The 27,296-nt window shown below is 42.2% G+C and overlaps 1 long non-coding RNA gene across 1 annotated transcript in view; it reads left to right on the top strand.

The window, feature by feature from the left end:
- Window positions 1-10,401: 10,401 nt before the first annotated feature.
- The window catches only part of LOC126298621 (uncharacterized), a 108,011-nt gene continuing 91,116 nt past the window's right edge, over window positions 10,402-27,296 (top strand). The window contains exon 1 of the long non-coding RNA XR_007552631.1: window positions 10,402-10,573. This is a non-coding gene — a long non-coding RNA (uncharacterized LOC126298621). The remainder of the gene's footprint in view (window positions 10,574-27,296) is intronic.

Genomic DNA, 27,296 nt, shown 5'->3' with positions numbered 1-27,296 from the left:
GGTCGGCGGAAGGTGCACGTGCCCGTCGACCTGGGACCGGACCGCAGCGACGCACGGATGCACGCCAAGACCGTAGGATCCTACGCAGTGCCGTAGGGGACCGCACCGCCATTTCCCAGCAAATTAGGGACACTGTTGCTCCTGGGGTATCGGCGAGGACCATTCGCAACCGTCTCCATGAAACTGGGCTACGGTCCCACACACCGTTAGGCCGTCTTCCGCTCACGCCCCAACATCGTGCAGCCCGCCTCCAGTGGTGTCGCGACAGGCGTGAATGGAGGGACGAATGGAGACGTGTCGTCTTCAGCGATGAGAGTCGCTTCTGCCTTGGTGCCAATGATGGTCGTATGCGTGTTTGGCGCCGTGCAGGTGAGCGCCACAATCAGGACTGCATACGACCGACGCACACAGGGCCAACACCCAGCATCATGGTGTGGGGAGCGATCTCCTACACTGGCCGTACACCTCTGGTGATCGTCGAGGGGACACTGAATAGTCATCGAACCCATCGTTCTACCATTCCTAGACCGGCAAGGGAACTTGCTGTTCACCCAACGTGCTCTAGAAGGTGTAAGTCAACTACCCTGGCCAGCAAGATCTCCGGATCTGTCCCCCATTGAGTATGTTTGGGACTGGATGTAGCGTCGTCTCACGCGGTCTGCACGTCCAGCACGAACGCTGGTCCAACTGAGGTGCTAGGTGGAAATGGCATGGCAGGCCGCTCCACAGGACTACATGCAGCATCTCTACGATCGTCTCCATGGGAGAATAGCAGCCTGCATTGCTGCAAAAGGTGGATATACACTGTACTAGTGCCGACATTGTGCATGCTCTGTTGACTGTGTCTATGTGCCTGTGGTTCTGTCAGTGTGATCATGTGATGTATCTGACCCCAGGAATGTCTCAGTAAAGTTTCCCCTTCCTGGGACAATGAATTCACGGTGTTCTTATTTCAATTTCCAGGAGTGTATATTTACATCACAGATATTTTTTCCGGGAGTACAATATGCAGTTAAGCTTTTGTGTGCATTTTCAAGTATCGCACTAATACTATTCCTACTATCAACTTCTAACAGTAAAATCAGTACTTTCCACTGTTTTGACTTGCACATCATACACCTTGAACCATGCAACCTTCCATCATAACCTAGACCTTGAGCTATGATACAGTTGAGTCTGCAATCACAACCAACATTACAAGGCAGAAGTGATGGATGTTTCAATATCACGCTCTAGCAAGTCTTTATTGTTAAACATGCAACAGAAAATTTTGGGATATGGGATGACTTAAACAAGGTGGCAATGGAATTTTCGTTATTTTCTCACAGTTTAGTTCACACTTATTCATTATCCCTTTCAAATCATATAATGACTTCAATCACACACTGTACCCATCCTCATTTTGCACACTTATGTTAACAATTGTGGCTCTTTCAGGCTGTGAGTTCTTCAAGAGCCTTCTTAATCTTCACAATTATCTCTTCTAAATGTGGAGAGGTACATAGAACAGCCAGTAATCGAAATGGGAACTTCACCTGGAAAGTCACAAAGATTATTAAATTACTACATGGCTTCTAATTACCTGCAATAAAATTCACATTATACAACTGCTAGTATTTCCAGTAATGAAAGCTGTCGAGTAAGGCAGGTTTCCTACTTTGTGTAAAGTATGTCATAATGTTTATTCACAAACTTAGAAACTGACCTTACTTCTGATGAAGATGGTGTAAAGACTCCGTGGCAAATTCTCCACTTCTGCTGTCAATGATATTATGAACTATTGCTATATCGAGTGACTGAAAATGTGGTTCAGATACCTGCTAACATAACAACGTGGTTACAGTCTGTTTTCTAAGCATGAACTCTTATGGTTGCTCTGCGTTAATTTGTGTTATGATTCTCTATTTGACGTTATCAGTATTTTCCCATTTGTTCTATCAATTAAAAATTAAGGCCAAAGGAAGGGCATAAGTAAAACATATTGCTGACTGTTTGTTGATATGAAATTTTGTCTGTGGGCAAGCGTATCTTTTGTATATCATGTGACAACTGAGGAAGAATCCTTGGAAATAGTAATAATACCATTTCACGTAACTTTTTGTCAGTTGGGTTACTGAAGTATTAACCTTATGTCCTGACAAGTAATCGTTTATGCAGGCGAGAACATATTTGTTGATTGTTTTGACACAGTTCACTTATTACTTACGACTAATGACAGAGTAACATTCGCAGATATCGCGTAAACCGCAGAGATCGCAGAAGTCAAAGAAAGCGCAGAAGTCACTGAAATAGCGTAAATCGCAGAAGTAGCAAAAATCGCAGAAACAGCATTAGTGGTGTGCAGAGGGATACAAGTTGTGAATTCGTTAACTGCGACTCTGAACTGCATCAAATCGCTGAACCGTGGCTACCGAAAAGTAGCATTCACAGAAATCACTGACATTGGAAAATCACAGTTTAGTCCATAAACCACATATGGTTTATGGTTTAACCCATCCCGATGGTAATGGGCAATGGTTTTATGAACTCTATTCCCGCGTATGCAGAGATCATGAAGATACTTCACATGTTACAGTGAATGGCATTTCCAGTTTGTATATTTCTGCTGTCAACGACACATCCATATCTCTGGGCTAAGGCTGCGGTCACAGTGGCTCCGATATCGGTGGATGCCGCCGATGACCGACATCTACTGGAGACGGCCGAACTTTTCAAATCACTATGTGCATGGTCACACTTTAGCCGATCCTATCGCCCGAACGTACAGACTTCCGACTACAATCGATGATATTCAAATCATTTTGTTTTCTTCTGTCAAATTAACCGATGTTGTTTCACACGAAATATAGAGCGTGAGAAACTGAAAAGTTTAGTCCAAGAAACATTGAATTTGTGGCATTCTGAGGATGAAAATATCCTAATGGGGACATAGTTCGGAATCTATGGAATGAAATCGTAGATTTATTCGAAATCTCAAATAGGCAAAATCCTTATTGGAAATTTTAGGCACAGATTATAGCCGCAAAAATTAATTTGTTCAAGTCAAGAGTGTGGCATATCTTATATGCTTATAGCTAATGTACTCGATCTTTTTGGTGGTGGGTTGTCATTAGTTGTTTACAAGTTATTATTACTTCTTACTGGCGTTTTATGCCATTAGGTTAGTGAATCTTAATATCAAGTGGTTTGCAAATGTGGTGTACGGTATGTATTTCCAGTTTTAAGTGCTTTAGGTTTTGAGAGTACCGTATGCTACATTTCATGCTTGTCTTTCACTCATGTGTTGAATGACAGTCACTGTAGGTTAATTGATGTACGCCAGCACAACTTTAAATACATAAAGCGAAACAGGGTATTTATAACTTGCACTGCAAGGTCACCACGAATTATCTTGAGTGGGTAGTAGAACGTTCCTCTAGTCATCGCATATATATGTATAACTTGTCTGGTTATTCCAATAACTAAGGACAGAGTGTATAGTATTCACCATGTTCTTTGTGAAATAGGAAAACCTTCCTAGGTGTGGGATTATAACCTGAAAAAATAATTTAAGTGACAAGTGGGACTTATCATTTACTTAAAGTTACTGTAGTGGATCTTCCTGGGTTGTGGTAGGTGGACATCAGATTTCTACAAATTATTATTACATTTACATCTACATTATTACTCTGCAATTCACATTTCAGTGCTTGGCAGAGGGTTCATCGAACCACAATCATACTGTCTCTCTACCATTCCACTCCCGAACAGGGTGCGGGAAAAACTAACACCTAAACCTTTCTGTTCGAGCTCTGATTTCTCTTATTTTATTTTGGAGATCATTCCTACCTATGTAGGTTTGGCTCAACAAAATATTTTCGCATTCCGAAGAGAAAGTTGGTGACTGAAATTTCGTAAAAAGGTCTCGCCGCGACGAAAAACGTCTATGCTGTAATGACTTCCATCCCAACTCGTGTATCATATCTGCCATACACTCTCCCCTATTATGTGATAATATAAAACGAGCTGCCATTTTTTGCACCCTTTTGATGTCCTCCATAAATCCCACCTGGTAAGGATCCCACACCACGCAGCAATATTCTAACAGAGGACGAACGAGTGTAGTGTAAGCTGTCTCTTTAATGGACTTGTTGCATCTTCTAAGTGTCCTGCCAATGAAACGCAACCTTTAGCTCGCTTTCCCCACAATATTCTCTATGTGGTCTTTCTAACTGAAGTTGTTCGTAATTTTAACACCCAGGTACTTAGTTGAATTGACAGCCTTGAGAATTGTACTATTTATCGAGTAATCGAATTCCAACGGATTTCTTTCGGAACTCATGTGGAACATCTCACACTTTTCGTTATTTAGCGTCAACTGCACCTGCCACACCATACAGCAATCTTTTCTAAATCACTTTGCAACTGATACTGGTCTTCGGATGACCTTACTAGATGGTAAATTACAGCATCATCTGCGAGCAACCTGAGATTGTCACTCAGGTCATTTATATAGATCAGGAACAGCAGAGGTCCCAGAACGTTTCCCTGGGGAACACCTGACATCACTTCAGTTTTACTCGATGATTTGCCATCTATTACTACGACCTTCCTGACAGGAAATCACGAATCCAGTCACACAACTGAGACGATACCCCATAGGCCCACAGCTTGATTAGAAGTCCCTTGTGAGGTACGGTGTCAAAAGCTTTCCAGAAATCTAGAAATACGGAATCAACTTGAGATCCCCTTTCAATAGCGGCCATTACTTCATGCGATTAAAGAGCTAGCTGTGTTGCACAAGCTGATTATGTATCAATAGATCGTTCCCTCCGAGGTGATTCATAATGTTTGAATACAGTATGTGCTCCAAAACCCTACTGCAAACCGACGTTAATGATACAGGTCTGTAGTTCGATGGATTACTCCTACTACCCTTCTTAAACACTGGTGCGACCTGCTCACTGTCGTTTTTATGGCAGTAGGGTGGTGATTCTGTTACATGAAGTGCTTTCCAAATGTGGTGTACATATGCGTTTTTACTTTTTAGTGCCTTGGGTGTTCAGAGCGGCTTACACTATATGTTATGTTTGTCTTTCTCACGTGATGTATACTGAATTACAGTCATCCAAGATTATTTGGCATATGCCTGCACAGCATCAAATAAATTCATCAAAACTGATTTCAAGTAGGCTCATGATTCTTGGTCTATTAAAAAAATCCAGTTCTCCCATTAAAGATGCAGTTCTGGATCAAGTAAAACCAGAACTGAAAATTAGATATTTGACATATGTAGATTACATATTTCTAATAATTAGGCCTGTACCACGTTCTAAAAAGTACAGTTCCAAAGTTTTTGTGTGATACGTTAGCTTTATTTACAATGCACTAAATACTAACTTAAAATCTAATGTTTTCACTGTTGCACCTGTCCTACGAATTTTTTAATTTTTTACAAACTGAATTTTGAAGCTGTTAAACTGTACTAAAAGACACTAAATATTTATTTCTTTATTAAAAGCAACACTCAACCTGTAATAATACTGCTACGAAAAATACTGTTACTTCCTTTTTCAGATCCACTGGGTAAGTGTTTAGAGAGCTAATAGAGATTTCAATTTTCACCACGTAAATTAACCATTAGCATATGCTCATGATCTCATTGGCAAAAACTTTACAGACGGAAGTCGCACATCCTGCCACTATAGCGTAATAAACCACACTCTGAACAACGTGTTTTGGAGAGATCAATAGTGCAGTGATCCCTGATACTACATATTTTCGTATATAAATAGAAAGTACATCAATTAGGGCCTGTTAGTTTCTAAGGTGGTGATCCTTTCTGACGCTAGTCGCTGGTGAGAGAAGGAAAGTGGCGTCACAGGGCAAAAGCGTTTTTAACTTTTGTTGCATGGTGTTTTTCCTTACATCTCGTATATTCGTAAAACGTAACTGGTATTTCCAATAATTGAAGATACAGTGTACAACACAGTCTAACGTAATGTTAGCCTGTGGTGTACAGTAGTCGCCATGTTCGTTTCGAGACAGACAAGGTTCATTTACATGCATCTTATAATAGTAAAAGCCGCACTGCATCACTTATCGTCAAGCACAGAGACTTCGTTGTATCCCGTCCTTAAACGTTAAAATATAACCTCCTTCATACATAAAATAAATTCTAATCTAATCTCTTCGACCCATCAAAAACTGACTAATAAGATCAGACGCACTGTGACCAAGCGGTCGGCCGATGTTCTCGTGTGCCCTTTGGCGACGGCCTCTGACGACCGTTGTCGGAGCCATGCTGACCGATTTTAGATTAGATTAGATTACTTTTCGTTCCATAGATCCGTGTTGAGGAGATCCTCGTGGATGTGGAACATGTCACCTTTTTTATTTTTTATTTTTTTAAGCTGAAATAACAATACTAATAGTATAAATATATACAACACATCATTTGTTTCTATTAAAAAATTCGTCAATGGAGTAGAAGGAGTTGGCCACTAGTAAGTCTTTCAGGTTCCTTTTAATCTGATCTCTATTTGTAACTAAATTTTTTATGTTTGCTTGCAAATTATTGAAGATGAATGTTCCTGAGTAGTGGACCCCTTTTTGAACTAAAGTAAGTGCTTTTAAGTCCTTGTGCAGATCATTTTTGTTCCTGGTGTTGTATGTATGAACTAAGCTGTTTGTTGGAAAAAGAGATATATTATTTAGGACAAATTTCATTAAGGAGTAAATATACTGAGACGCAGTAGTTAGTATACCCAGTTCTTTGAAGAGGTTTCTACAAGACGTCCACGAGTTTACTCCACAAATAATACGTATTACACGCTTTTGGACTCTGAAAACTTTTGTTTGATTTGAAGAGTTACCCCAAAATATTATACCATATGACATTATGGAATGAAAGTAGGCAAAGTATGCAAGCTTTTTCACTTTTATGTCGCCTATGTCTGCTAACACTCGAATTGCAAATACAGATTTGTTAAGGCGTTTCTGCAGTTCTGTGGTGTGCTGATCCCAACTGAATTTATTATCAAGTTGTAATCCCAGGAATTTAAGACTGTCAACCTCTTCTATCTGCTCTTCTTCGTACTTTCTACATCTACATCTACATCCATACTCCGCAAGCCACCTGACGGTGTGTGGCAGAGGATACCCTGAGTACCTCTATCGGTTCTCCCTTCTATTCCAGTCTCGTATTGTACGTGGAAAGAAGGATTGTCGGTATGCATCTGTGTGGGCTCTAATATCTCTAATTTTATCCTCATGGTCTCTTCGCGAGATATACGTAGGAGGGAGCAATATACTGCTTGACTCTTCGGTGAAGGTATGTTCTCGGAGCTTTAACAAAAGCCCGTACCGAGCTACTGAGCGTCTCTCCTGCAGAGTCTTCCACTGGAGTTTATCTATCATCTCCGTAACGCTTTCGGGATTACTAAATGATCCTGTAACGAAGCGCGCTGCTCTCCGTTGGATCTTCTCTATCTCTTCTATCAACCCTATCTGGTGCGGATCCCACACTGCTGAGCAGTATTCAAGCAGTGGGCGAACAAGCGTACTGAAACCTACTTCCTTTGTTGTCGGATTGCATTTCCTTAGGATTCTTCCAATGAATCTCAGTCTGGCATCTGCTTTACCGACGATCAACTTTATATGATCATTCCATTTTAAATCACTCCTAATGCGTACTCCCAGATAATTTATGGAATTAACTGCTTCCAGTTGCTGACCTGCTATTTTGTAGCTAAATGATAAGGGACCTATCTTTCTATGAATTCGCATCACATTACACTTGTCTACATTGAGATTCAATTGCCATTCCATGCACCATGCATCAATTCGATGCAGATCCTCCTGCATTTCAGTACAATTTTCCATTGTTGCAACCTCTCGATACACCACAGCATCATCTGCAAAAAGCCTCAGTGAACTTCCGATGTCATCCACCAGGTCATTTATGTATATTGTGAATAGCAACGGTCCTATGACACTCCCCTGTGGCACACCTGAAATCACTCTTACTTCGGAAGACTTCTCTCCATTGAGAATGACATGCTGTGATCTGTTATCTAGGAACTCCTCAATCCAATCACACAATTGATCTGATAGTCCGTATGCTCTTACTTTTTTCATTAAACGACTTTGGGGAACTGTGTCAAACGCCTTGCGGAAGTTAAGAAACACGGCATCTACCTGTGAACCCGTGTCTAAGGCCCTCTGAGTCTCGTGGACGAATAGTGCGAGCTGGGTTTCACACGACCGTCTTTTTCGAAACCCATGCTGATTCCTACAGTGTAGATTTCTAGTCTCCAGAAAAGACATTATACTCGAACATAATACGTGTTCCAAAATTCTACAACTGATCTACGTTAGAGATATAGGTCTATGGTTCTGCACATCTGTTCGCCGTCCCTTCTTGAAAACGGCGATGACTTGTGCCCTTTTCCAATCCTTCGGAACGCTTCGCTCTTCTAGCGACCTACGGTACACCGCTGCAAGAAGGGGGGCAAGTTCCTTCGCGTACTCTGTGTAAAATCGAACTGGTATCCCATCAGGACCAGCAGCCTTTCCTCTTTTGAGCGATTTTAATTGTTTTTCTATCCCTCTGTCGTCTATTTCGATATCTACCATTTTGTCAACTGTGCGGCCATCTAGAGAAGGAAGCATAGTGCAGTCTTCCTCTGTGAAACAGCTTTGGAAGAAGACATTTAGTATTTCGGCCTTTAGTCTGTCATCCTCTGTTTCAGTACCATTTTGGTCACAGAGTGTCTGGACATTTTGTTTTGATCCACCTACCGCTTTGACATAGGACCAAAATTTCTTAGGATTTTCTGCCAAGTCAGTACATAGAACTTTACTTTCGAATTCATTGAAAGCCTCTCGCATAGCCCTCCTCACACTACATTTCGCTTCATGTAATTTTTGTTTGTCCGCAAGGCTTTGGCTATGTTTATGTTTGCTGTGAAGTTCCCTTTGCTTCCGCAGCAGTTTTCTAACTCGGTTGTTGTACCATGGTGGCTCTTTCCCATCTCTTACGATCTTGCTTGGCACATACTCATCTAACGCATATTATACGATGGTTTTGAACTTTGTCCACTGATCCTCAACACTATCTGTACTTGAGACAAAACTTTTGTGTTGAGCCGTCAGGTACTCTGTAATCTGCTTTTTGTCACTTTTGCTAAACAGAAAAATCTTCCTACCTTTTTTTAATATTTCTATTTACGGCTGAAATCATCGATGCAGTAACCGCTTTATGATCGCTGATTCCCTGTTCTGCATTAACTGATTCAAATAGTTCGGGTCTGTTTGTCACCAGAAGGTCTAATATGTTTTCGCCACGAGTCGGTTCTGTGTTTAACTGCTCAAGGTAGTTTTCAGATAAAGCACTTAAAAATATTTCACTGGATTCTTTGTCCCTGCCACCCGTTATGAACGTTTGAGTCTCCCAGTCTATATCCGGCAAATTAAAATCTCCATCCAGAACTATAATATGGTGGGGAAATCTACTCAAAATGTTTTCCAAATTATTCTTCAGGTGCTGAGCCACAACAGCTGCTGAGCCCAGGGGCTTATAGAGACATCCAATTACCATGTCTGAGCCTGCTTTAACCGTGACCTTCACCCAAATCATTTCACAATTCGAATCTCCGTCAATTTCCTTCGATACTATTACACTTCTTATCGCTATAAACACGCCTCTCCCTTCACTGTCCAACCTGTCTCTGCAGTATACATTCCAATCTGAGTTTAGGATTTCATTACTGTTTACATGTGGTTTCAGCCAACTTTATGCATATGCTGGGTGGAAAGCTCTTACAGATTCTGAATTGCATATAGTGAGTCTTTTCGAAGTTTAATGTCAGAGAATTGGCTTTAAACCATTTATTAATATCCATGAAAATATCGTTAGCAGATCTTTCTAGAACTACACTCGACACACTATTTATTGCAATACTTGTGTCATCTGCAAACAAAACGAACTCTGCTTCTGGCAGTGTAACTGATGAGAGATCATTAATGTACACAAGAAAAAGCAATGGCTCTAAGATGGATCCTTGTGGGACACCACATGTAATTTCTTCTCATTCTGATGATGACTGATAACTTAATTCACTACTGTAAACGAACTGACGGGACACGACATCCAGTGTGCGTGCATCTTGGATTTGATGTGAAGTGAAGTGAATGTCTGATATGAATCGACCTAAATATATCAGTAACTTTGCTTGTTTGTATAGGTGCTCACGTGAGTTTTTACATTATTGAACTGATTAATTTTTATAACCAAAGGATAAATGGCCCACCATTTCTTCTTGACAAAAAAGGATGTGACAACCAAACCTTTTCTGTACCCACAGATAAAACTACGTTGGCGCTTTCGGTAAGGTAAACTTCGGCCGTAGAGCTATAATCTCTGCAATGTTTACCTACAGAGGTACAGGCATATACGAAAGGTTGTTGAAGTGTATATGCATTTCTGTAATTGCGCTTCGCAGAATGCTTCAGAAAATAGAAATCATCATATGAAATAAATGCGCAGTGCTGTCGTTTCTTGAGTACTTGGAGGATATACTATTGTAACACGGTAAGAGAACGTAAGTCTTGTGATTCTAATAGTTATAGAACCATATAAATGCGAAATAAACACATTAGTATGAAGAATAAGAGATCAACAGCAGTGTTTCATATAACGATTCGTATTATTGACTTGTTAATGCAAGTCCATAAACCTTTCTCTGAGAGTGCAGGTAGTGTCCTAACGCCAAATTGAATATGTTAGTAACATTGCTTGTTGTATACAAAATGAAATGTAACTGCAGAAATAACCATTTGTGCTTCCTGCCGGTAGTTAGCAGTGTAAATTGGTTATTGTGTGTTGACGAGCGAAATCGCATGTAAGATAAAAGTTTGTAGTTTGTAATGACTCTGCCATTATGTCAAGAAATTGCAACATGATAATTTTTCTTTCCAGGTTAACATACGTACCGTATTTTATGAAAGTATTAATAATTTTAAGTATTTGTTGTAGGTGCAAGATATTTCTTCCGAATTTGCTCGAAGGACGGTCCCTCAGTTACATACATTTTTTTCTCCCAGGACTCAAATTACAAATAAATTTTAAAGTTGCATCTGATCGCTTCAGAGCAGTTACCATATTTGAAACTTAAGGATATTATGTGTATTTTAGCTGTAGTAAGCTGGAGTGTGAATGCACCCCCCACCCCCACCCTCTTGGCCTACCCTGAAATCTTTGTTGTTGAGACACCGATTAGTAGCATTGCATAATGTTTACATCAGCTCCATATTTTACTTACTTTTTGTCATAAAAACTGAAACTTCAAGGTACATTCAGAAAACCTCTATTAGATAATGCAAATGCCTGAGTATTTGTGAAAGTTACATATTGAGCCCACCTTGCATGGCATAAACATTAGGTTTCACTACCACTCAATTTGTTACCACAAACAGAGTTTCCGCTTTCAAATTCGTTGGCTTTGACAACTTGGAACCAAACTGTCACCATCGAACAAAACCTTGACACCAAACCTTGTCACCAAAACAAAGATTTCACTGGGGCAGGATTCCAATACGTAACTATTATGATAATTATTGGGCACACATCACTAAACCGAAATCCAGTTCATCGTTCTTGGCACACAGTGCAGCATTGGGTCTGACAGTATTCCATGTAGTAGGAAGTTGTACTGGCTATACTACCCCTCTTGTTCACCATTGCATGTCAGTCTCTTGAAATGTGCGGTCAGATGTTTCCAGAATGAGATTTTCACTCTGCAGCGGAGTGTGCGCTGATATGAAACTTCCTGGCAGATGAAAACTGTGTGCCGGACCGAGACTCCAACTCGAGACCTTTGTCTTTCGCGGGCAAGTGCTCACCATCTGAGCATGACTCGCGCCCCGTCCTCACAGCTTTACTTCTGCGAGTATCTTTTCTCCTGCCTTCCAAACTTTATAGATGATGTCCTGCTTTATAGAACACAGAATGTGACCTCTCTGCTTGCACTCGTAGTGCACAACTTGAGTAACCAAAACTATATTTGATGGTAAATTTTTGGTTGTCCATGTAACTTAAGGTGGTGTTAGTCCCAGACATGAAAAGTCCTTGAAGTATGTGATTTGTATGTTGTACACGTTGGTCAGTTTTTTGAAGCGACATTGGTGAATAACATGTTGCCAATCCCAGAGTGTCAGAATTACGGTATTTGAGCTCACTTTGCTTTTGGTTCGTTCACAAATAGCAATTTACACCATATACCTCCATATGAGTGTATCCCTGCAATAAGACTTTAGGTTAATCAATTTGAGTTAAACACACCCTGTAATCCAAAAGTTGTGCACAGTCACGGGGAAGTTACAGTTCTGACCTCCACAGTTCAGACCATATTGTAAGTACTTCATTTTGAGATTCAGGCGGGTTAGGTGAGGACAACTTCAGCAAACAGAATAACACTTCTTTCAGTCCACAACCTGCAACTGTTTAATTCCACATGCAACTATAAGCTTTTGATCAGAGGCCTCTATGATTATCAAATTGTGTGTGTAGAGCTTTCTTAGATAGAGCACAGTGGAATTAGTGAAGCATGGTCTCGGCAAACATTTTTGAAGATTGAACATGGCAATCTTTGTTTTCAATCCAGGTTCTTTTGACAGATTTTTATTGAAGATTTGTTTTTCTATCTTATATCTGCTTCTGACTAGTGGGCATCATACTCTGATTTAATTTGGATTGCTTCTTCATCTGTTATATCAGTCTTGTAGTTTCACCTTCAACTCATCAGTCATCACAGTTATCATTGGCAGGTTCCTTGAAACCTAAGTTAGCGTGTATTGTGGGGCCAACCAAAAAGAAACAATAATTGGAAATAGCGTGCACCTGGAATTCTCCATTCATTAGCAACATATTGATTCCATCTGTAAACTTACCGTAAGGTAATGTCGCAACATGTAGCCCATTCGCTTCCTAGGTAAATAAGCAAAAACACATTATTATGCAAAACATGACGACTTTTTCTGGGTGCAAATGACACACTATGAGTAATAGAGGTGCCCCTTTGATCGTATGAGAAACATTCCAATTGTGTGAGTTCTATATATTACAACAGCCTGTGATTCTTGTCAGAAGAATGATCTGCTGCTGTAGTTGTTTTAGGCTTCAAGAGAGCTTGTCATTTTAGCACTGTCAACTGGTAGTAAAGCATCCAAGTCCATGTTTTCTAAATCATGGAATGTGCATTAAGAGCTTTGTTACTTTCCATTATAACGAGTAATATCTTACAATCAGTAATAGCTATCGCATACTGACTGAAAGTTCTTGGTTGAAGGTGGATTGAGATTGTAGGATAGGACATTAGTTCTTCAAGTACTTGAAGTACAAAATTGTTAACCCTATTGTGGCCACTTGTTGAAAAATTGTCTGTTAGCTTCTGTCCAGGGTTCTTTGAGCAATTTTTGATGATTTTTCTTATGTTTCACCATTGTTAGTGGCCAGCATTGTCAAAGCTTCACCTTCCACCACCAGCAATGAAGAGTGAAACTCTGACAATGCTAGCAACTCTTGCTAACAAAATGTTAGAAAAATTATGAAACAAACATTGGCCGAAGAACCCGAGACAGAAGCCAAAAGGCAATTTGCCATACTTCAAATACTTGTACATATGCTTACCAGTACTAAATTTAGTGCCAGTTCCATGATCCTTTTACTTCTCCCACTAATAGAATCCATTTTGTTCTTAGAGTCTGTCATAAAATGTTGCTCCAAACGTCAAAACCTACAGCAGATCTATTTTCAATTGATCAGCAACACATATGACAATAAGAAAGTAATATATCACTGAGAGGTAAAATATTGTAACAGTTATTACGATAAGGAGCATGGAGAACTACATTCTGGTCAACTTTCATATAATCACATACCATTGTTTAGTGCTGGGTTCTGCTTGCAAACGATAGTATCATATTGCTGAGTTTCTTTTCTGTGAAACATGCACGTACAATAGTTTATACTATGAACTTAAGTCTTAAAAAAGCCACATGCAATAAAAACCTCAAAATCTTCATTTACCTCGGACATCTAGATTTAATTAGTATAAAATGCATAATTTTACTTGTGGTGTTGGATGCATATGAATGATTTGCATTTTGTGGATGGCCATTTCTTCAGTTTTTGCTTTTGCAGCATATTGGTGTTCTGTTATTGATATGTGTAGAAATTTGTGTGGTGAAATATTGCTAATGATTTATTGTGAAATGTGTAATGTTGTGTTGGTATCGGACTGGTATGAATTGTTCATGTTTAATGGACGGCTCTTTACTAATTTTAGAGTTTTGCTGCATCTTGGCATTTATGTTATTGATGTATATAGCAGTTTGGCGTATTTTATGTTTCAGCTGTTGTTATGGGATCTGTCTAAATTATGTAAATTTTAGTTTTCTGACAGTCTGATCTCAAGTAATTTCCATAAAATACTCAATTTTGATAGACCTGTAGCATAGCCTGAGCTTAGGTTAGGTTGGAAGACAACAGTTTGGTTGTGAGTTGGCAAAGCCAATGAATGTAAATATGAAATGTAGGTTCAGGTGACAGAATGACCTGTAATGTGGCCAAGCATCTATGTCAGTGTGATGTCTCTCAACCTGTTACAGCATTAATTGTGGTGAATGTTAGAATACCTTATGTACTGCAGAGTGTCTTCTGAATGGAGCAGTTTACTAGGGGGTAGAGCTGTCTCGTGGAGATTATGTACTGCCAACTCAAAGAAAAATTTTACTGAAAGCATATATATTTTTACAGATATTAACTTTCCATTTTCTGAGCTGACTTTGTCAGCCTTTCATCACCTTAGAAGACAACCATAAATGTTAATGCTCACTTAGTGCTCTGGTAAGTAGCCAGTGAGACATACTGGAACAGATGACCTCAGTCAGAGAAAGTGCTCTCTTTTGCGGGGACATTTAGATTTTGCTCCATTGTAATTTGAGCTATCACCTAATGACTTCAGTACAAGGACCTTTTTCTTATGGAACATGAATGGGGCGTTGTTCAGTGGTGTGTGTTGCATGGATTTGTGGATGGGGGGAGAGGGGAGGGGAGCAAGCAGGCAGTTTTCATTGCCTACTTGACTAAGGAATCTGATATTTCATGGTCTCACATGTAAAACACCAGTTTTCTTCTACCTGGTGGCACCATCCTTTTGAGTTGTCCCTGCTTGAAGTTCTGAGTAAAGGACTATTTTACTTACAGATTATTTTGCCTAAGAGAATGCTACTGTGGTTAAACCATACACCAGAGCTGCATCTTCTAGTTTACCCTTGCTTTCAGCTGTTATACGTACAAATAATAAAAATATGTCTGCCCTTCTTGAAGAGATAGCTTGGCTTCTCCACAGGTTCCTTACTGATGTGGTTCCACCTTCAATACAACCATGTAAAGTGTCAGTGTCCACAGTTTATGTGTCTATCTGGTTTAACACCATATAAATGACTAAAATGATAGAAAATGAGACACTCTGTCATGAAAGTTTCTTCTGATACCCATTTCATTCTTCCCACCACTTAAGAGACCCATTCCACATCAAGGAAGTGTTTTCACATTGTGAAGTATAATAGAGCCTGCTTAATTCAGGTGTAGGTACTGTTGTGAGCATCTATGTTACATTTGAAATTTCGATTCACACTTCAGTTATAGTTATTTTGTATGATTTGACAAGAATTCTGCTTATAATTGTAAACTTAAAACAGATGTGTGGGTGCACTTCCAGGACGTACTAGTATTGTGGTGATCCAGGAGAAGAGGCAGTTAATAAAAAGTGCAATAAGTAGTGTAGGGACATATACTGCTTTGTAATGACCTTGCGTATTTCAGGTTGGTATGCATCAGGATGGGAGAGAGAAATGTTGAGGAAGATGCCAGGACATACAGCAAAACTGTGATAGCATTGAAAGATGTTTATTAAAGCAGCATTATACATCACTCCAGCCTACTTCAAGGCCACACTGTGCACTTGCAAATACAGCTGATTAAGGAATGTGCTGATTCCCCAATCACACTGACAATGTCCGTTGTCCCAGGTTATGGTGGCAGCTGCCATGGTGCCCATTGTAAGCCAGCAGGCAAATACGAGCACAGCCACCCATGCCTTCCAGTGTTGCATCGGCTAAGTACCCCCATGCATATTTGTTATCCCTGTGTCTTGTACTTGGATGTGATAGCTAGATGTCTTGGTGCTGAGCAGCAACTCCCTTCCCAGTTACCCCACCCCATATTAGATCAGAACAGTGGCCGATGACATCTAGGAGGCTGTGAGGGCTCATGTCCCCAAGTTGCATTGTAATCACCTTGCAGTCCTTCAGCGGAAGTCACCCAGAGGGTGGAAGCTGGCTGGACCCCGGCTTTCTGCATCAGTGAAACTTGCCCCAAGTCCCACAGCCATGCCATAACTCAACGTGTTAATTAGTGGACAGGTTGCCAACCAATTTCCATCACCAAGGGTTGACATGGTTTATCTGAAACTCAAAAGAACGTCATTCTCTCCAGTTCAAGATGCAAACAGAAAGGTGGCATGACTGAATGCTTTGAACCATTAAGCTCAATTATTTATGCCCTTCTAGTTTCACTGCTGATGTAGTCCTACAGGAGGGAGATAAGTAAGTTTGCTACATATTACTTTGTCCTGTTAGCTTTACCTAGCTCATTCTGCTTCGAGCAAGGGGTGCTAGGCACAGGTAAATTTGTGACTCTTAAGTTTCTAGGCAGCATACAAATTCTCAGAGTGACGAAATATTGCTTCACTCTTGGTCACACTGTGTTGCGGCATTTGCTGAACAATACTGCCAAGTGCCTTACTTGATTAGTACATCGCCTGAGCTGGCCTCTACTGCCATGCTGTGGCTGGAAACGCTTAAATAACATTTACAGTTTGTGTGCTGAACTTTTTCAGGGTGTGCAGCATGCCTCTCCACTTTCTAAAGATTCATCTTGAATCATCCAAGACAAGTCTTTAATTATAGTTACTCTTGACCAGAGGGGGGGGGGGGGGGGGGGCAGCAGTTCCAACTGTGAGCTGTCCCACATAGATTTCTCCCTTAGTCACTACTGATGTGAGTCTACTTGTAAAGTGCAGTCTCAAAGACCTTACTACAATGCAATCCTTAATCTAATGCTTGTACTGCTGTTTCCAGTGCTTATGCCAGCTAACCACTCAACTGCTAAGTGTTGCGTTAGTGGAGCTGCAGCCTGTGTATGTCTGTATTTATTACAGAAACAAAATATGCAATTGTCTAGTAGAAACAAACCACAACTGGTAGGTGAAATGCTTATTGATATACTCTTGTGCCAACAAGTTTTCTGAAAATTTTGAGCATGTTGTAACGTCTGCTCCATTGAAATTTTCCCCTGCTGTGATTCGAGAAATTTATCTAATCACTGCATAAGTTCAGGGTTGAAGGTGGGATTAACGTAAGTTAAATTCTGAGTGGGTAATAGCCTCAAGCATTAGTGACTCTTCCGGCCAATGCAATGTATTCCACGTCAGTGTCATGAGTTGTACCAGGGAGTGTAGTTGGAAGGCGGAAATTCTTCCTGCCTAACTCACTAGCTGTACCGTTAATAATAATAATAATAATAATAATAATAATAATAATAATAATAATAATAATAATACTTTGTAACTCTAACTCTCACAACACATCAGGTTTCCCTTTTTTATGGCAATTTTCCAACACAGTTTTCAGCGAGAAGAAAAAGTACAGCCAGTGCCTCCCAACCTTCTAAAAGTAAGCCCGTGTGGGCAAGATTTCTTTTTCATAGCTTGTCTCATTCATTTTCCATAAAAACATATTCACTTCAAATGTTTACATATCACTCTTTGTCAGTATATCTAGACTGTCAACAATAATCCCTTGAGTGCAGTTCTCCAGATGTGCTTCTGGCATAACAACATGAGCTTCCCTAATATCCGAAATAAACAGTACCTCCTGCTGCAAGTCACTACCTGAGGAAAGAAGCTGTCCATCACCTCCCTCCTTCCAAAATGATTAGCTAATGACAGATATAAACTAGAATCAAAAACAAAACAAAAACTGGTGCTTTTCATTTATTAAAAACAATGTGTGTGATGTCCTTAGGTTAGTTAGGTTTAAGTAGTTCTAAGTTCTAGGGAACTGATGACCTAAGATGTTAAGTCCCATAGTGCTCAGAGACATTTGAACTTTTTTAAATTATGGCTTCAGAGCATAAGGCATGTCTTGTGCCTTGAACTGTCTAACCATTAGATGTTCCTTCATTCTCCCTACTGCACATTTTCATACCAGGTCAGTTGCAGATAATTGTGTTACCACATCCATGATACCCTCAAATGGTTTCACCTGATTGACATGCACAACAGAAATTTTATTAGGAACCTGTACCTTTACGTTATGTGGTGAAGGGATCTCCGTGACCTGATATGGTCCGTGATATTTGATCAGAAATTCTTCACCTTTCCCTTTGGTCTATTGGGATTAGTGACAGATACCCAATGCCCTACAAGATGCTGTTGTAGTCTGCCAGGCACCTATTCGGCTGTTCCTGACATTTCAGAGCCTTTGTGTTTGCCTTTTGTACATTTCTCTACACCTCTCATATTCTTCTCCCAAACTGCTTCACAGATTCATAATTTGGTCCAAGCGGACAGCTTCATCGTCCCATCCACTACCTCAAGGGGTGATGTGCCTGTTCCCATATGAATTTCTGAGTTGTACACGCAAACAACATGTGGAAGATCGGTACCCATTTGTCATGTCTAGTGTTCACGTAAAAGGTTATCATTTTAAAAATAGTGTTATGGACATAATCCATCCTGTCATTGGTTTGAGGGTTGACAAGCTAGTTTGTAACTTCCGAATATGCAACACATAGCATAGCTTTTTCATAAGTTCTGCAACTATGTTTGTACCTTCATCCATGACTAAGGTATCGCAATCTCCAAACATTGGTATCCAACTTTTAACTAATGCTTGGGCCACAGTATTGGCATCTTGGTGTGGAACTACTATCATTACCAGAAAGCATGGCAAATGGTCTATGACCACAAGCATGTAGTTATTCCATCCAGGTGTTCAGTTATATGATCCGCAAATGTTGAGCTAAGCATCTGAATTGCCTTCGATGCCTCTGGTAACCTGTGCAGAGGGATTTTCTGTGTGCACAGTACACAGTCTCACATATTGCTTCATGTCGCGCTACCTATTGCTCTATCAAAACTATTCTGCGACACACCTATCTATTGCTCGTTGGCCACCATGACCCGACAACACATGGTCATGCGCTTTTTTTAACACTTCCTTTTGAAAAACTGCTAGGATCACAACATGTGGTCCACATTTCATGACCTTGCCCAAAAAATCCTTGTGTATGATAAAAATGCAGCTGTGACTTAAAAGACTAACAAACTTTATCCTCTGCTTGTGCTTGTTGTCATTCTAACACACTCTTGCCTAATATCCTCAACATGGCTACTGTAAGACTTACTGTGTCCACATTTGTGTGTTTTCTGCCTTGCTTATGGACAACCTCATCATCAAACTCGCTAAGCTAGAGAGCCCAACATGTTGAGACTAGATGGGTCATTTAGACCAAGCAACCATTTCAGTTACATGTGATCTGGCACAACTTAGTCTCCTGCTATACAAGTAACACCAGACATATGCAAATACCGTATATGACTGCTAACATTTCCTTTTCAGTTGTTGAATAATTATGGTCCAGCTTACTTTGCCTTGAAGCATACATTACTGGGTGTTCCCATCCATAAATATCTGACCCAAGATACAGCCAATTGCCTCATTAGAAGCATTGGAAGTGAGGATGAACTCTCTTTAAAATTTGGAAAAAGCAACACAAGATTCGAAATAAATGCCTCCTTCAGTTCCTCAACTGCTAGCTGTTAGTCCTTTGTCCACTGAAACTTTATGCCCTTTCAGAATAATCTGTTCAAAGGTTTGGCTATTTTTGTGAAATCCTTAATGAATTTATATAGTAGCTGCACAAACTGACAGACTATATCCGTTTGGTCATCCATGGTACTGGAATATTTTGAATTGCTTCTGTGAGACAAGACTAATCCAAATAGACTATACGGGTCTTAGGCTTTAACCTTCTTAAAACCCATGTAATAAGTGCTGAAAAGCAGCAGGTGCATTTTTTAAAACCAGATGGTGTCTTCTGATACTTATAACGTCTGCATGGCATGGTAAATGTTGTCCATGACCTATCCTCAAGTGCTGCTTCTAACTGATGATAACCACTTTTGAGATCTGAGAGAAGATGTCAAACAGAATAATGCCTTCCTAGTCCCAGAAGGCTGTTGCCATGACTTGACCGGTTGAGGGTGTGGCTTTGAACTTTTTCTTATGGGGAGAGGTGGTGTGGTGCCACTCTACTTGCTTTTGGTATGTGCTATTGTTTGGTTGGCTGTTTCCATCTCCTTTTCAGCATTTTTGCTCCCCTTGGGGTTTGAACTTCATTTCCAATGTTTTCCATATAGTGTGAGCCATTTTGGGATGAACTTTCAAACTAGTTTCCATGGTGCAGGTTCCTCTCCCCCTCCCCTCCCTTTTTGCCTTGCACCCTGGCCCCCTTCCTGCTAGGTCACCAGCCAGACTGTGTGGTGGGGCTGTTAAGTGCCCACTTGGCTGAGCCCCCTGACAACACAGGGATCACACTGCTAGTACCTGAGCTGTTAATGCCTTGTGTATGCCAAGGAGTCGATGCTCATCACTTTGGGGCATCAGAACTCCCGGCAATGGTCACTGTGCCAGAGAGCCCTTTGCTGTGGCTGGATGGCGCCCACAGGGCGAGCCCCTGGTCAGAGTGGATGGTGCTAGGGTTGATGCCTTGCACATGAAGCGACAAAAGCATCAACATCTTGGCCATTTTGTGGCCGTCTCTAAGTTTGGTAGACGACATGACATTCCTTCTGATCCTTCGACCTTCCCCTCCCTGGCCACCCCCTGAGAAGATGGTCAAGCTTGCTGGCTTCAGTTGAAACCTTTCCCTCGGTACCTGGTTTGTACCAGGATAGATGGTGAAAGTTTTTCCACGACCAAGCCTTTGTTTTTTGTGGAGACAATTGAAGATAAGTATGGCGAAGTGGAATCCTTGAGTAAAATGCAGTCCGGTTCCTTGCTCATAAAGACATGTTCTGCTGCCCAATCTGAAGCCCTGCGTGCTTGTGACCATTTCGGTGACATCCCAGTCTCTGTTGCTGCCCACCAATTTTTGAACTCGATGCAGGGCATAATTTTCCACTGGTATCTTTTTCTCCAAACTGATGAGGAGCTCCGTGCAAACCTCGAGGGGCGAGGAGTTTGATTTTTCTGCCATGTACAAGGCCCTAAAACCAATTGCACCAATACAGATGCCTTTATTCTGGCCTTTGAGGGAGATACCCTCCCAGAGAAAGTCAAGGTGATGGTGTATCGGTGTGATGAAAAACCTTACATTCCACCACCATGAATTGCTTTAAATGCTTACGCTTTCGACACGTCTTCTTGCTGCACCCATGATTCCCTCTGCGATGAATGTGGGTGCCCCCTTCATGAGGGGAGTGCCTGTGCTCTCCAGCCAGTGTGTGTAAAATGTAGTGCACAGCATCCTCCACACTCACCAGCATGCCCAGTGTATGTGAAAGAAGGATGGATTCAAGCGTACCAGACCTTAGATCGACGTACACTGAGGGTTGTCAAAAGTATGGTCGGCTCCATCCCGTGACTATAATTTCTACTTTTGCTTCAGTTATGTCCCTTCCCCCTGCTACCCCTTCCTCTTCCCAGCCCCGCCCCATTCACCCCACACCTTCCCACTCTCCTTCTACCTCCCTATCAATACCCATACCCACCCCTTCAGGTGCTGCTCCCCCTCCCCCACCAGAGAAGCACTCCCCTTCTTTGGCAGCCGCTGATTGTCAGGTGTAATTCTGTGCCTGACCTTGCTGCAGTCTGCCCTTCTCTTCCTTCACAAGAGAAGAAGCAGAAACACAAGAACAAGGGCAAGGCCCCTGCGGTACCCCCTGAGATGCTACCTTCTCTTCCTCTAGCCAATGAACCAATAGTCTGACCCCACCTGTATGGACATTTCCCCATCCTTATCGGTGATGGATGGCGATTCGGTGGCGTGACTGGCTCCTGCCCATCCACTTCCCATTTGGACTCCAGCTTGAGAATCCTCCATTGGAATTGTAATGAATTTGTGTCACCTCCTGGAGTTGCAGCCCCTTCTTTCCTCCCACTCTGCTGCTTGCATTATTCTCCAGGAGACCCATTTTATCAATTCTTACTCACCCATTGTGTGTGGGTTCCACTCTCTGTCAGAACCGAATTGGTCCCTTGCGGGCTTCTGGTGGTGTTTGCACCTTGGCTCGTAAGGTCATTGGTAGTAAATGGATTCCCCTCCAAACCACTCTGGAAGCAATTGCTGTCAGGGTCCATCTGCTCACTCCAATCATAATCTGCAGTCCCTACCTCCTGCCTGACAGGCTGCCCACATCCCTTGCCCTAACCACCCTTATTGAACAACTTCTTTCTCCCTTCGTGCTTCTAGGGGTTTTTAATGCCCACAACCCTCTTTGGGGCAGTCACACGACTGCTGCCCTGGGGAGGACAGTTGAAGCTGTTGTGGCAGGACTTGACCTCTATCTACTAAACACCGGTGCTCCCACACACTTTAGTTTTGCACAGGGCAGTTTCTCTGCCATTGACCTCTCCATCTGCAGTCCCGGCCTTCTTCCCTCCATTCAGTGGGGTGTCCACGATGACTTATGTGGGAGTGATCATTACCCGATTGTTTTGACCTTCCTTCAGTGTATCTCGCTCCATCACCCTCCTAGGTGGGCCTTCTCTAAAGCTGTTTGGGGTGCCTTCTCCTCTGCTATCTTCCCCCCTGTACTACCACACAGCAGTATTGATGAGTCTATACAGACTTTGACTGCCGCCATTCTTTCTGCAGCTGTTTCAGCCATCCTTTTTTCCTTGGGTTCCCCCCGTTGGAAGATGGTCCCTTGGTGGACTCCAGAAATTGCTGTGGCCATAAAAGACTGCCGCCGTGCTCTTCAACACTTCAAGCGGCATCTTTCTACTGCTCTCCTTCTGGTCTTTTAAATGATTCTGTGCCTGGGCCCATTATCTCATCAAATTTCAGAAACGGATTTGCTTGTAACAGTATGTGGCTGCCGTAGGACCGCGCACCCCCTCTTCCCAAGTCTGGGTGAAACTCGGGCGAATTTTTGGCCATTGTCCTCCCACTGTCATTGCTGGAATTTCTGTGTGTGGTGTTTTCCTTACCCAATGGGACTTTGTTGCAGAGCATTTCACTCAACACTTTGCCCAAGCCTCTGCATCGACTCCTCCTGAAAGAGTGCTCGGAATGACTGCCTTTGTCTTTTGTTCCTTGCTGCTTGGAGCCTTATAATGCCCCATTTAGTGAGTCGGAATTCACCAGCGCCCTCGCCCCTTTGTCCCGACATGGCTCCTGGACCGGACCGGACCGCATCGGATTCATAACCAAATGCTCCAACACTTATTGGTGGCTGGCCACCATCGTATACTGACACTTTTCAAGAGTCTGTGGAGTGAGGGTTTATTTCCTATCCGGTGGCAGGATAGCATTGTTATTCCAATGTTGAAGCCTGCAAAACTGCATCTTCAGTTGGATAGCTCCCGTCCAGTTAGCCTTACCAACACCCTCTGCAAGCTCCTTGAACACCGGGTGAGTCGGCGGCTGTTCTGGATCCTTGAATCCCATGACCTTATGTCATCAACTCAAGGTGGTTTTTGCTGTGGTTGCTCTATGGTGGATAACTTGGTCCACCTGGAGTCTGCTACCTGGTCGGCTTTTGCCCATTGGCAACACCTCATTGCAGTCTCCTTTGACCTGCATACAGTCAATGACACCACCTGGTGCCACCACATACTCACCACAAATGGGGCTTTGTGGTGTTCTGCCTGTTTTTATCCATAAATTTCTTTCTTGTTGCTCTTTCCAGGTCCAAGTTGGTTCCTCCTACAGCACTTCGCATCGGCAAGAAAATGGAGTTCCACAGGGTTTCCATGCTGAGCGTCCCTCTCTTTCTCTTAGCCATTAATGGACTGGTGGCAGCTGCTGGGCCGACAGTGTCCTCCTCTTTGTATACTGATGATTTTTGTATTTATGTTGCTTCCTCCATCATGGGCACTGCAGAATGCCATCCACAGGGGGCAATCTACCGGGGGCGCGATCTTGGGCTCTCTCCCTTGGTTTTCGGTGGTCAAGTTGTGTGTTATTCATTTCTGCCATTGCTGTACAGTCCATCCCCATTCATACCTGTTCATCGATGGCCAATCCCTCGAGCTGGTGGACATCCATCTCTTCTTGGGTCTGGTCTTTGATGCCTGGTTGACATGGCTCCCTCCTCTTCGTCAGCTGAAGAGGACGTGGTGGTTACGTCAGGTGTCTGTGCGATACCACCTGGGGAGCAGACTGCTCTATTCTACTGCGATTGTACGAAGTGCTGGTCCAGTCTTGCTTAGAATATGGGAGTCCTGTCTATGGTTCTGCGTCACCTTCGACATTGCAGGTACTAGACCCCATCAACCATTGTGGGGTACGACTTGCGACTGGTACCTTCCAGACTAGCCTCTTGATTAGCCTTCTCGCAGAGGTGGGGATTCCATCGCTGCGAGTTTTGCGCCAACAGCTGATGTCTTACATACTCTGCATTCGCTGCACCCCAAGTACCCTAATTATGCACTCCTTTATCCAGACACAGAGATCGACCTCCTGCGGCGGCGGCCTCGATGTGGGCTTACCATGGCTGTCCGCATTCAGTCGCTCTTTCCTGAGCTCCAGTACTTCCCTTTACTGCTACTTTTCTCCACTCGCGCACGTACCCCTCTGTGGTGTGCGTCTCGGCCACAGCTCTGTCTTGATCTCTCCATCAGTTCAAAGGATTCTGTCCTTCCAGAGGCCCTTCACCTCCAATTCTACTGTCTCCTCTGCTCATTCCAGGGTTCAGAAGTGATTTATATTGATGGCTCCATGGTTGCTGGTCACACTGGTTTGCTTACACCTATGCAAGACACACGGAACTTTGTTCCTTGCCAGATGGCTGCAGTGTTTTTACTGCAGAATTGGTAGCCATCTTGCACACGCTGGACCATGTCTGTTTCTGCTCAGGACTGTCGTTCACTATCTCTAGCGACTCATTGAGCAGTTTGCAAGCTTCCTTCACCACCCGTTGGTCATAGCTATCTATGAATCCCTTTCCGTCCTTGATCAACGTTGATGCTCAGTGGTTTACATGTGGACCCCAGACCACATTGGGATCCCTGGCAATGAACTTGCCGATCGACTGGCTAAAGTAGCTACTAACAGGCCATCTCTTGCTATTGGCATTCCAGAAATAGACCTTTATTTGGCATTACATCATCAGGTTTTGGGATTTTGGAATGCAGAATGGTACACTCTTTCTTCGCTGAACAAGCTCAGGGCGATCAAGGATTCTACAACTGTGGCGATTTTCCTTATGAGCCTCTCATAAGGCCTCTGTCATCCTTTGCCAGCTCTGGATCGGCCATACTTGGCTGGTTCACAGTTATCTCCTCCGTTGTGAGGACCCCTTCTCTGTTGTTCTGGATCAATGTTGACTGTTGTCCACCTCTTTCTGGACTGTCCCAACTTAACTGCCCTGTGACGGACTCTTAGCTTTCTTGACTCGCTGCCCCTGGCGTTAGCTGACAATGCCTCAGTGGATGATCTCGTTTTACAGTTTCTTTGTGGTGGAGGTTTTTATCGCTTTATTTAAGGGTGGGAGATTCTACCTTATCGGTGGGTGGAGGGGATGGCAGGCCGTCTTGCTGCCCCCTTCACCCCGATTGGACTGGCTTCGAGTGGGCTTGGTGGTTCACTCTGCCCTCTGCCTTCCCACTCCTTTCCTTATGGGTTCTGTTTTATCTTGAGTGTCTATCTTGTCCACCTGCGCTGCTTCTTTCATGTCCCTGTCATTAGTCACTTTCTTTCCCTCCTCTCTTCTTCTGCCTTCCTTCTCTGTCAATAGTTTGTAATTTTACGGCCATTGTATTTCCCTCTTATAGTGTGAGGTTTTATCGGTTTTAGTTATACCAAGGTCGGAAGGACTGATGACCATGTAGTTTTGTCCCGTCTCCAATCCACCCAACCAACCATATTGTTTGACAAAAAAATTGTCACAATAATTCTTGTAACACACATTCTGCACAGATTGTCCTATGTTGCTCTGTATGGTCTTCTGTTAGGTGGTGAGGAAGCCAGCGGGCACACAACTTTGGGTATCCCAATTGGTGGACAAGTGTGTCAGCACTATCACCAAAGACGTCCAATTGTGCAATGAGGTGTTTGATTGTGATCATTTGATCACCTCAGTGAAGTGTGTTCACACATTCCAACATTTCAGAAGTCACAGCTGTGTGGAAGCATTTTGGAGGAAAAAGCCATGCAAAGGTAAGATGGTATCATGTGTCAGCTATATCGAATGGAAATTCTTGCAGACAATTTTGAAAGGCACTCTACAGAAAATGGCAAAATATTTCATCATAATTATCCTAAAAATGACTTACTGAAGGGGAAAATTAGGACTTTCACTCCACTAACAGTCTTACAATAACTCTTCACTTTTAGAAGCAGGGACTGTTTGTGGCCTATTAAGGGGCCCTTACGTGTACAATATCATCGTCAAACTATCAGTCTGAGAGCATGTATTTACATATTGTCAATACTAGAAATATTAATGAACAGTTTGATGACACTCAAAATATTCACTATTGTCATTACATTGATGTATAACATCATGTGTTGACAGTTTGACAATATTCTCCTTTCATATATTGACAGAGCTTCATGGATGAGCCATGTGCCATTAGTGTACTCTGTTTGTTTTCAGTTAGCTTTTTTGCATATCGTACCTCAGATTCAATTTTTCAAGCAGTCTTGTAGCACAAAACAGTTTTAATAGACCAATGTGAGGGTAATCGTATGTAACATTTCAGGATGGTCAACAGAAGATTCTATGTGGCATTGCTTACCTTATGATTTTGAAAATCTGGTATGGATTGGTGAATTACATGAGTTTGGGGAAAAAAATTCTGCTGCGAAAAGTAGGTACAACATATACCTGCAACGCCTAGTAGGAGGGCTCCAAAATATTTGTCAGTTTCAACAAATTATTATAAAATGTAAAAGAAAGTATTACATTAATTTCTAGAACATATTCTTGCCAGGCAGATATATCTGCTCCACAGGTTTA

The sequence above is a fragment of the Schistocerca gregaria genome, chromosome X, assembly GCF_023897955.1.
Source record: "Schistocerca gregaria isolate iqSchGreg1 chromosome X, iqSchGreg1.2, whole genome shotgun sequence".
NCBI lineage: Eukaryota > Metazoa > Arthropoda > Insecta > Orthoptera > Acrididae > Schistocerca > Schistocerca gregaria.
This window is presented reverse-complemented; position numbering and strand designations above follow the sequence as displayed.